Raw genomic sequence first — 12,968 nt, forward strand, 5'->3', positions numbered from 1 at the left:
ATTAATTAATTGACCTAAATTAATTCATAAACCTCTTAATGTTAATAGCTCACATGAGGTTTCAGCAAAATTTCAGCTCATTCAAAACAAGAGCTGCAAGACAGATGGTCCTTCTGGTCCTTTCCATTACTGCCGTGTGAAATTTAGATGGCAAGATCATCTGGAAAATAACAGTAGTGAGCGTCGCCTTGATGTCCCTCCGGTCTCCACCAAAGTTTCTGTTACTGATGGTCAGTGAGGTGGGTGGGGCTGAAAAGCACCTGGAGCTTCTGCTGCACCAACACTAATGTTGTCTCACTGACAGACTGTTACAATAACTAAACAACTTAAGCAGAAAAGCAAACACACTAACAGCTGGGACATCCTTCAGGGAATAAAACCTAATGTTAATTTAACCCTTGAAACCTCGAGCCACATCACTTCTCTTGTGCTGCTTTCAGAGGCCTTTTCCGAGCATTTAACCCTTTGAACCCTGAGCAAATTGGTGAATGAAAAATGAGTAACTTGGTAGGAGACTTTTCACAAACTGCAAAAAACTAGGCCTACTACTAGATTTAGAAAAGTATTTTTTTTAAAAAAGCTAGGGAAAAAAGAAAAATGGTAGGGAAAACCTGTATTTACAACTATCAGAATTACAGATTCAAAAATATGTTACAGAATTATATAATTTTTAGCACTTTTTCCAAAGTCTTGTTAGCCTATGTTGTCTCGTTAGGACTTTTTTTGTCTTTGTCTTTAAATGAGTTAAGTCCATTTTAAGGAAAATGAAGGGCTCCTTCCTTTTGGGTGTCAGATTAATGAATTCATTTATTTTCAGTAAAAGTTCCAAAAAAGTTCAGTTTTGGTGAATCTTTCCTCTGAAACTGGACCAGACCTGGTAATGAAGGTGGTGGCAGCATTGTACCGCTTTTAAGACAAAATATAAACAACAAAGTTCATTACAGTATGTTAATATGTGATTTTGAACGGACCCTGAGTGGTCTGTTCGCACATGGACAAACTCATTTATTTTGACTTACTTGATCCAACCTTATAAATGTCATACATTTTATGTTAAACCCATTACCTATTAAATAAACACACATTCTCTCTCACTTTCAGCCCAAACTATCATGGATCGACCAGCAGTTGCAGGATTAGTTCTCTTATGCTTTCTACTAATCATTAACAATATCCACAGGCTCATTTCAATGAGAAAAAGACGTTCTCTGCAGATATCTGAAATACGCAGGAACTTTGTAACAATAGCTGCATTAGTTTGTGATATAAAAAGTTATGTCTGTGATCTGTATCATGAATGTCATTATATTGCGACAGATTTGTGATGACTTGTAAAACAGTAATTTATTTTTTTTATGTGTTTATAAATTATGTTGGGAAAAAGAAACCACAATATTAATTGCAATCACACATATAACTTATCACCAGAATATCAGCTATCAATGACATTTTCTCAACAGGATAGCCTATCAGCTAAATGATTAAATCATACACATGTAAGCCTTCCTATACAACCCTGTAAGATATATAAGCACTGGAAAGCATTTCAGATAGTAAAGTCATGTTTTTAAACTGGAGTAGGCTTAGGTTAAGGTAGCTTTCACATATGGTAGTGTGCTCCCTTGGTACGCACCAGATGCGAAAATCATACATTGTTTTATTTTTTAGCTAGTATGGCTCCCTTTTACACACCTTTGTTTTTACTCTGGTCCAAAGGCCTCACAAAGGTGGGGCGTCGTGTTTCCATGACTCCTGAGTCCCGATCAGAAAAAGAAATGCTGAGAAGTAAAGAGCAATAAATGTGCACAATGGAGCCACAACAGCTAGGCGTGTTGTTCCTGGTGCTGGTCATTGCATTCGTTATCATTTGTATGAACCATCCTCGACAAACGATACAGTTTGAAAGTGAAGCACGGCTGCGACTTGAAAATATTGTGTTGATGCACTGGAGACGCCGAATGCCCATTTTAAGACAGTTCAGGAGGAGAAGCTTATTAACTACGGACCTTTTTTAGCTCAAACTTGTGGAGTAAACCACATAGTACACCAGATGGGTCAGATTAAGGTCGGGCGCTTTTACACCACAAACAGACTCTTCTGGTCCGCACCGGAGTGACTGCTGTGTTCACACTGGCCCAGCACTCTTGCACTGCACTTGGGCCCAAAGTTCTATTGGGCCGACCTAAGCAATGCCTGTGTGAAAACACCCTAAGGCTTAATTTTCAAATGAGAGGAAAGCATGTCTGTGCTGGTTAGCATGTCCTACATGATTCTCATTCTTTTGATTTTAGTCCTCCAGACTTGTTAAATATGTGGTGATGAAGACATCTGTTCCAATATTGAAGATCTATCTCGATGGCCATGACGACGTCAAAAGAGATTTTACACTGTCTCATGATGCCATCAACAAGTGGATGCAGATACTTGACATAGAGAAAAGTCATGGAACCTCAGTGTGAGATTTTAATCTTCATGTCCTGGCTAGCCCATGGGGCATCATATTGTGTGGTGTCCTGTGCTTTTGATGTGCCCAAAACACGCATCTTCCTGGCTGTACACAAGATTAGAAATTAGTGGAGAAGAGAAAGCCCTGTATACAGTTATCAAAGCCTCATGAGCTGAAGGCAGTAGGAGAAGGCTTTGCTGCTCTTGAGGCCTTCAATAGATGTGTGGGTGCTATCACTGGATGCTACATTAGAATTAAGGCATCCACAGCTCCTGCCTCCTGGGATTATGTCAACAGGAAGTTGTTTCATTCTATCCAGCTACAAGCTGTATGTGACAGTGAGGGAAAGTTTTTGGACACTTTCACTAGTTACTCTTGACCTGTGCACGATACTAGAGTCCAGAAGAGCAGTCCACTATTTACAAGCCGCCTGTACCTGCCTGCAGGTCACTTCACTGCAGGAGACGGAGAATATCCCTGCATTGAAATGCCAATCACTATCTTGACACCCTACAGGGAGCCACTACAGTCCAGGGTCCAGGAGCGCCGTAATGATCATCATGCTAAAGCTTGACCCTACATTTTTTCCTGCCGTTATTACAGCTGCACTGCACTCTGTAATATATGTTTGGGAGTTGGGGACATAGAGGAGCCTGTGCAGGAGGCATGCAGGGACAACACTGATCAAGCCCCTCCTTCTGCAGAGGTCAGTGTTGCAGCAGGCAGCTTCTCTGCACTCTTTCACCAGCTCCTGAACCATCACTATTTATTTAAGTTCCATTCATGTACCAGTGCACTAAAATAAAACAATGCACAATATGTTGTTTACATGTATGTCTTTTGAAGAGTTGTTTTGATGTTTTATGTTTTAATTTTTGACGCACTTTGCAAAATTTTTTAAGAGTGATATATGAATTAGGTTATTATTTTCCCAAAGTCTTTGTTTTGAAGAGAAAAAAAAAACTGACATGGAATTGACTTAAATGGACATTAAAGAGGCAATGATAAACACTTTTTTTTTTTTTATTTTACTGCCATTTAGCAGGCAAAATGATGAACAAAAATACATCTCCACCAGAGGCAGTCCATGAGGAAAAACAATTGGCCATCACAATATATATATATATATATATATATATGTTAAAGATTTTAGGCCAACATCTTTTCAACTGTTTTTTTTTTTCAAAAAGTCCAACTAGTTTCTCCGTTTGTGCCTCCAGGCGCCTGAATCCTGTAACCTCCACCAAAGGATCTCTGCCCCTCTGCTTTGCAGGGGGGCTGATCCTCTCTGGAGTGGGCCTTGTGACCTCTTCATTAGTAGCTGCTGGGATGAAGTGTCTTGTGGAGGTGTTGGTGCTGGAAGTGGGATATCTTCATCACAGGAGATTTCAGCGGCGGCTGTCAGACCAGAAGCTGTGCTGGATGATGGTTTCTCATCCCCTGTGCACGAGGCAATGAGTACTGAAAGACAAATAGATGGCTGTGACCCCATGGCCTCGTGCATCAGGGGAACCCACTTCCATCTGTTTGCTGTCATTTCACCCTGATCCGTCCCTGCTCCTGTAGGGGGGAAACACAGCAGTTACACAAACACGCTTGAATCTTTCTCTTTGAAAAATATAAATAGCCTACATTTGTTTTGTCAATAATGTTGCTTACTGTTACGAAAACAAAAGGCATTTGGACGAATTACTGACCTTGTATTTCTTTTTGAGGTTCTCCCATTTTTGGGCTGCCGTTGCCCCCGTCAGCTTCACCTGCAGCCCAATCATCTGTAAAAAGAGCCTCATTGCTGCTTCTCAACTTAATGAGAAGCTCCGTCTCCTCTTCAGTTCCAATAAAATATGAAAACAATCACAGCTATTGAAATGTTTCATCAAACCACACATTATCAACACAGACATGGGACATCAGTCGATGCAGATTTTAAACTGGCAAATTCTTACACAGTAATTTACTAAAATTTAGAAAAACAGGAGACTAATTGAATCAATATCACATGCCTACAAAAGAAACAAAAAAAGCATATTGTAAATGTTTTTTTCATTTTTTAAATTTAGACTGAGATGTCCACAAATTGTTGTGTTTTTATTGTAAACTTTGAAATTCTTAAATCTTGCTCCTGGCAAATATGCTTCTGATAAATACCTCTACACTTTGATTAAAAAAAAAAACAACAACTAAAATTTAGTTATAAATACAACTGAAATACAACTGAACAATTTAAATATGTATAACTGAACATATATGAACAAATCCACTCTGGAAATGACACTAAATTGAATTGAAATTAAGGATTAAATCTAATGAAAGACAACATTTGACATTTGATAACCGTGGTACTTACACATACATGGAAAGCCCTTTGAGCATTTACTCCATATCCTTGATATCAGACATTAGTTTCTTTAACTAGTTCGGTCTTTGTCAGCACTAGGTGGACATTTGGTCACATTAGTTATGCACTTTGTCATATTAACTGCACAAAAACTCTAATTTTTGCACTAGTTACCTAGTGAGAGCTGAAAAGGACAAAATACTAACTAAATAACTAGTGAAAGCCTCTTGTAGCCTGACTAGTTAGCTAGTGAGGCTCAAATGGTTTTTCTAGTTAACTAGTGATGACCCAAATATCCACTAGTAACACTAGCAAGACATTTTGATTTAACTAGTACACGAGTGAGATCCAAAATGTTCACTAGTGGAACAGGTGAATGCCAACAGGGCCACTAGTTAACTAGTTGTACAAAAAAAACTAATGAGGAGGTGGGTAAGAAGTGTGCATCTAGGATTCCTATTGGCTCAACTGTTGAAATACACCAATCAGGATTCAGATTTTGTTATTCTCCCGCCCTCTTCATTTGTATGTTTTCCACTGGTCAACATGTTGTCCTGAGGAACTGCAGCTAGTAAAACACATGTTCTATTACTAGTAAACTAGTTGGGTCCAGAGTCAGCCACTACTCAACTAGTGAAAGTGATAATCATCTCACTAGTTAACTAGACAAAGGGATTTTGTTTCACTAGTCAGGCTCAGTACTGAACCTGTACAGACTTTGACTGAACATATTTCACAAAATTGCTTACTAGCTGATATGTCTACACAACTAGTTAACTAGTAAAATTATAAAATTCAACTAGTTAACATGTTTGGCAGTTAAAACACTTCAGTAGTTAACTGGTTGTGTACACAAGTCAACTAGTAAGCAATTTTGTTAAACTAGTATGATGTCAATGTCCACTAGTATGTCAAAAACATCAACTAGTGTGACAAAAAGCCCTATATGTTAGACAAATGTATGTTGTACTCGTTGTGCACAGTCGCTCACTAGTGCTGCATGAGGCTCAACTAGTTAAAGGAAATGCCCAACATGTAAGAAAAATGTCAAACATGTTCAGTCAAAGTTTGTACAAGTTCAGTACTGAGCCTGACTAGAGAGACAAAAATGCCTTCCACTTGTTAACTAGTGAAATGAACATCAGTGTCACTAGTTAGAATGAGATCACTGAATCTGAAAGGACTCATACCCTACCAGAGAAATCCCTACCAGCTGGACATGAGACAGTTACCCAGTCTCTTTCTGCTCCTTCATCATCAACAACAGTGATGGCTTCACCTGCGGCTAGCTTAACAGCCACCAGACCTGCAGTCTCACCAACTACTCCATCCCAATCCCCTGCACCATCAGCCATCCGATCTCTAGCCTTACCAGCAGTTCCTCAGGTCATGCCCTCTGTTCCTACAGTACCTGGTGACATGCCATTCATCACATCTAACAGCAATTCTGATGCAAGTTCTCAGTCCTCCCCCCTTAATGCCATGGCTCTGTCTTCGTTGATGGACAGTGATGGAAACACACCAAGGACAGGCTTGAACCCTTCACCTGTAAGTTAGTGTATACGATACTGTATTTAGTATGTACTTTTGATAATTCATTTTGAAAACTGTAATCTAAATGTTGAATAATCAGAGTTTAGAGGTCATCCTTTCAATTTACTCCTCAGTAAAAGACACCTGAGTGTAAATAGAAGGTCTAACTCTTGTCAACAGGAGTCAAGTTTGGATGCGGCACAGTGGCTGAATGCTGGGACCCCAGAGGTGAATCTCTACATGATGATAATGAATAATCTGTCATACTGAATATGTGCTGAAACTATGGCTATAGACATTATCACATGCATTTTTTGTACTTTTCAAGGTATTTTAGAGAAAAGCATGTTTGGAACCCCTAAACAGGTATTTTATAGTAGTAGTATAGTAGTAGTCTCAGTACTCATCTGTTTTACAGTGATAAAATCACAATACATACATAGATTAATCACAATACAGTACCTGTATTATGCAAAAGGTTTGGGGTTTGGGGATGCCTGTATGTAAATCTTACTTGCGTAATTCAATTTTTCGGACTTCAATCAATGATTTTCTCATTTATGACTCTGAGGAGGATAGGGAAGAGGACAACATAACTGCAGTTCCTTCTGACAGTGACAGTCCTCCAACAGTAAGTTTTATCTTTTTTGAACATAGAACATGGGCAGAATGTTTTTTTTTCAGGAATTGTTACTAACTGTGCATTTCACATACTCAAAGTGAAAAGAATGATATTGCTACTTTTTAAGAAATTTCCAAGATCACCAGTCCCACAAAGGGACCCATGGTTTTTGCCATTTATTTCTGATGTACTTCATTCTTTTAATACATATTAGGAAGAAGTGGACCTCGCCACAATTTTGAGGACTTTTTATGAGGATCACCTTTCTGGCAACCTGGTATCCACCATTTGTATCAGGAGGACTAAACTTCTGGAGAGTGCCATTAAAGCACTCTCCAGAGTGACTTTCTGTTGGACCCATACACCACACATTGAGTTTGTAGAAGAAGATGCAGATAATATGGGGGGAAATATTTTTTACAAATGTGTACATGTATTCTAGTGAATTGCACAGTAAAACAAATTGTTGCATTTCTCTTTCCTTTTGATTTCTTTTCTAGACTGATGATAGAGGTACAGACCTCTCTTGGCATTTTTGACGGAAAGGCTCGCCAGGTCTTTCTTAGTTATGACCAAGCAGCTTTAGACAAGCGAAAATATTTCAGAGGTGGCAACATTATTGCTTGGTCAATTGCACATGGTGGTCCATGTATCTGTATGTATTCAAGAAGCTGTGGGACCTGGTCAAGAAAAAGTGGATTACCTTCTTGCCTTTGTTCACGACATGCAGGAACCTCTGTCAAAGGCAGTCTTCAAAGCCATCCTGTCTTACAATTACAGCAACAGAGGAACCAACCATCACAAGGCAGAGGACACCATTTACAGCTGGGAATGGTTCTGAACATGATTGAAGGTATCTTTATTAAGCATGAATTATGAAATCTTATGCCCTACACAAACAAAATGGTGCACTTAAAATTTACAGTACTTTGAAAGACCGCAAAAACCATTTGAGAACAATGCAAATACCACTTAGAGAGAACAAAGAGACTTTTGTCTTTTCTTTGTCTCAAAAAAAGCCAGTCATGTTTACATGTCCTACAGTTGTTACAGGCCAGTTTGAAATATATACAGTCCAGATCTTACATTTGGTTTTAGAAACAAATGTAAATGTTACTTAGATTTACTTTTTTTCCGGCAGACAAAATGACTGATTTGTGATTCGAAGACCTTCTGGTTTTCATCACTGGAACAGATGAAGTTCCTGCCTTGGGCTTTCGTAGCAAGCTTTGCATCGACTTCCATGAACAGGATGAGGGCATGCATTGTTTGCCATACGCATCAGCCTGCATGATGTGCTTGTACCTGCCAAGAGGTGTTATACAGGAGGATGAACTGCATCAGATGCTCTCCCAGACAATAGGAGACTCTTTGGGATTTGGAAAGGTGTAGTCATTGTCGGTTTGCAGCAGCAGTATTTTGAGAACACTAGGTTATTCTGAACTTAAGAAACCATGTTTAAAAAAAGGGGATTTCCCGTTGTAATGTCTGAAATGTTTGTGTCTGCACACTAAATACATCAAATTTTGTCAGGAATGTTTTGAATCCCTCTAGCACACAGCAGATATCTTTCCTTTAAGTCTGTTGTTTCATCCATTAATTTTTGAATGACCTGTTGCTGTTCAGGGCTCAGGTTGTTGAGCGGTTGTGACACGATCACTGATCGTTCAAGGTCTTTACTGTTTGCTTGTAACTGGGTGAGCTGTATGCCTTGTCTTGCCAAGCCAGCTTCCAGATTTTCTTGACTGTAAGGGTCATCTCCAAAGAGACTGTTGAGAGCTGTTGACTCCTGCTCACTGTTGGTTAGCATGCCCTCCATCCACATTTGCGTCGGAGTATGGTTGTTTGCCGTTTTGATTCTATGGTTGTTCCAACCACATCTGAATAAATTCAGTCTTTTTTGAAATTCTGGCTTGTAAACAATTCTGCATGTTTATACTGTGTAATATCTTCCTCTTTACTATTTAAAAATATCTTTCCTGTTTGACAGGGACATGGGGAGAAAAAAAAGAAGAAAAAGATGCATCTTTATCTTTTTTGCTGCTCTGCTGATTCTTCCTTGCAAGTAATCATACACAGCATGATAGAAAGAATTAGGAAAAATAATAACATAAATACTTATCACTTTAGGTACACCTTAATAAAACTAATACAACAGGCATATATTCTCAATATTTTGTTAACTCTAGTTGTTGTGTTATCGAATGAACAAATATTAAGAAGACTTCTTAATATAACCCAGTACAATACTCCCTGCAACACAGGAGAACACAGAGAAACCACCAAGCATACACAAAAAACAAAACCACATAAATCACCACCTTGAAATCCATTTGTTCCCGTTTTTTAAGAGTAATGTGCACAGTTTGCAGCAAAATATACTACACACACACACACACACACACACACACACACACACACACACATATATATACATTAAACCAACAACTTCGGTGTGCTTTATTTTGTGGCATCACTAATGATCTGTATTGTATTAGACTGATAAAACTGATAAAAATGAAACTGACCACATTTATTGCTCCAGTACAGGCCTACCTTTTATTATAATATACTTTATAAAGTTAAGTCATAGAAACACCTTTATTGTTATTTATCTATCTCTGATCTTATGTGTGTGATCTTCAGAAATATTGTGTATGATCCATATGTTTTTATGGACTTTTATTTTGAATTAGATTCTGTTTTTCAAGTTCACCAAAGATAATCATTACATAGCTTTGGGTTTCACTATAAAAAAAAGCAAAAAGGGAACAAAAAAAATCAAACAGTTAATTGTTACAACTGAAAAAAAACCCAGCTTTATTCTGTATGGACAGTATGCAAGGGGCAAGCACTGAACAATAGTGGAAGCTCAGAATCAGGCTTATTCATTTCATTTAAGGCAACTAGCGTAACTAGTGAGCAATATGGCTTTCACTAGTTCTACTAGTAAACATTTGGGTCTCACTAGTTAAGTTAACTCAAAGGCCCTTTAACTAGTTAACTAGTGAGAATGTTGGCTTTCGCTAGTTCTACTAGTGAACATTCTGGATCTCACTAGTTGTACTAGTTAAATCAAAATGTCTTTCTTGTGTTACTCGTGGATATTTGGGGCATCACTAGTTAACTAGTAAAACTTTTGACTCTCACTAGTTGATGAGTAAGACTACAAGAGGCTTTCACTTGTTAATAAGTCAGTATTTTGACCTTCACTAGTTAACTAGTGCAAAAAATCATAGGTCACCAGTTAACTACTGACATGAATCCATGTTTGACTAGTTAACATGTTGAAGCTTTTGCATCTTACTAGTTAACTAGTAAGACTTTGAACATTACTAGTTTGGTCCTGTGGGCCACTAATATGTCAAAAAGCTGACTAGGCTCTACTAGTGTGGTGCGAGGTTTCACTAGTAAGACATTTGTCATGACTAGTAAAGAGTGACTAGACACAGTTTTTGTGCAACTAGTACAACAAAGTGCATAGCTAGTGTGATCAAATGTCCATCTAGTGCTGACAAATACCAAACTAGTTAAGGAAACTAATGTCTGATATCAAGGATATGGAATAAATGCTCAAAGGGCTTTCCATATACTTGCAGATACTTGACATGTTGTCATTGCAAAAGTGTGATCAAGTTGATTGACCAGCCACCGTGCTCAATTTATTTATTGTCTTCTTCAGTGGTAAGAAAGTTTTATGCCCATTACTGCCCCCCAACCATGGATGTATTTTCTTGCAAAACTGCAATGCATTGTTGGTAATACAGAACACTGGAATGACCATCGCTGTTCACCTCAGTTTTTCAGAAACTGGAACGGCCCTTAAGATGCCAACAGGGATCCCCCTATAGTGCATGAGGGCATGTTAAACCATCTTTGGAACGCAGCAAGAGTCTCTGCCTGTGTTCCAGAAGTTGTTCCACTTGCCCTCCTTCACTTCTCCTCAGCCCTTGGTGTTACGTAGCAGCTGACATCACACTGAGGCCACTCGGAAAGCAGAGGGAAAGCTGGCGGGGGACTGGAATGAAACACACCTGCCCTTGTTCACTTTCAGCCTGACTATCATGAATTGACCACCAGTTGCAGGATTAGCACTCTTTTTTTCTTAATCATCATAATCATCATATATATATATATAAGTTAAGTGAAAATAAAAAGTTTTACTGCTTACTGCCCCCTAACCATGGATGTATTTTTTGCATCACATGCATAGCTGCAATACATTGTGGGTGATATAGACCTCTGAAGTGACCACTGATGTTCACTCGCTCCCTCAGCCCTCTGAGGGTTGATCTCACCAAGTTCACTTCAGTTTTTCAGACTATCAGAAAAGATGGCCCTTAAGATGGCGATGGAAAGGGCACGTGAAGGAAGGCATGTTGAACGACTTTTGGAACGCAACTTCTGTCTCTCTCCCCCAGTAGCTCAAGTTCACTAAATTGGTTTCACAGTTATAATGATAAAAGATAAACTTAATTGTCTGTCTGAATCAGTGACAGAAATTCTCCTTTGACAAGGCTCCAACAATAAATACAACACATTATTAAACACACTTAAGACACATTCACACTCACAAAGTACAGACATTAAAAAGCAGCAGCAGATAAAAATATGTAGTGGAGTGTCTATTTCATTTTGTTTATGGTGGTTATTGCAGAGGGAAAAAAAGACTTTTTTGTAGATGTTTTTGTGGGCCAGTGGGACTTTCCTGATCACAGAGCAGTTAAAAAGTTCAGAGAAAGGAGTTTGTGGTGAACCAATGCTTTTGCTGGCCTGATTAACGATATGGGAGAGTTTAGTTTTGTGTTTGTTGGAGAGGGAGCTGTACCAAGATGAAATGTTAAAAGGGAGGATGGATTCAGTGAGTGAAATGAAACCAGGATTAAAATGTCTCATGTGTATTGCATGTTGGAAAGAACTAATCCTGCTAGCAATGTGCAAAGTCTATGATGGCAGAGACTGTCCTGTCCTGTTAGGGAACGTTTGATAAGAATGTCCAATAATTTCATGGTTGAGGCAAAATGGGAATTAAGTCAGACAGAGTTGTTTCCCTGATGGTCATTATCTCCCCTCTGTAGAAAGAGCTCCAGGTACGACAGCAAAACAATAAATCAACAAACAGACAAATTAAAATGATGTGCAGCATCATGCTGAGGCAGCCAACTGCGCTGCCATCTTGAATACAGGATGAAAATAAACAGACTGTTCTCATTCTGAAGCCTTCAAATACTTTTGCAGGGATTTTGGCGTGAGATCCCAATGTCAAAAGCCACCTCTTAAGGCTGTATGATACACCACCAGGTAGCATAAACTGACAACGCAGCCAGATAGACCTGGTCACGGTGTTATGATATGCTGCCAGGTGGCCAACAGCACCTGCCCTAGCAGCATGATACATGGATGGACTAAAGCTGTTGCATGCACACGGTTCGCCTCTGGACAGCATCCGGTTGAAATTTCATACAGCTTCCTGTCTGCATGTTTTCTTTCTACACCTTACCTGGGGTGTCCAAAACAGGGGCTGACTTAGATCATGTAGTCAGTCAGTCATTTTCTGTAACCGCTTGTCCTCGTAAGGGTCGCGGGGGGGCTGGAGCCAATCCCAGCAGTCATCGGGTGGAAGGCGGTGTACACCCTGGACAGGTCGCCAGACTATCGCACATATAGACAGACAACCATACACGCTCACAGTCACACCTAAGGGCAATTTAGAGTTACCAATCAACCTGAGCTGCATGTCTCTGGGAGGAAGCTGGAGACCCCGGAGAGAACCCACACAGACACGGGGAGAACATGCAAACTCCGCACAGAAGGGCCCCCGCCCACGGACCGAACCCCGTTCCAACCGGGTTTCGAACCAGGGACCCTCTTGCTGTGAGGCTAACCACGACGCCACAGTGCTGCCCTAGATCATGTATCTTGCATCAAATGGGTTATTAAAGAAAAATATCAAACAAACAAGACAAACACAGCTGTCTAATCTTTGAGAAAGAAGTGAAAATGGCTGCCCAGACTGTCAACTTTATGCT

The sequence above is a fragment of the Plectropomus leopardus genome, chromosome 11, assembly GCF_026936395.1.
Source record: "Plectropomus leopardus strain MGB_pleo_1.0 chromosome 11, ASM2693639v1, whole genome shotgun sequence".
Lineage (NCBI taxonomy): Eukaryota > Metazoa > Chordata > Actinopteri > Perciformes > Serranidae > Plectropomus > Plectropomus leopardus.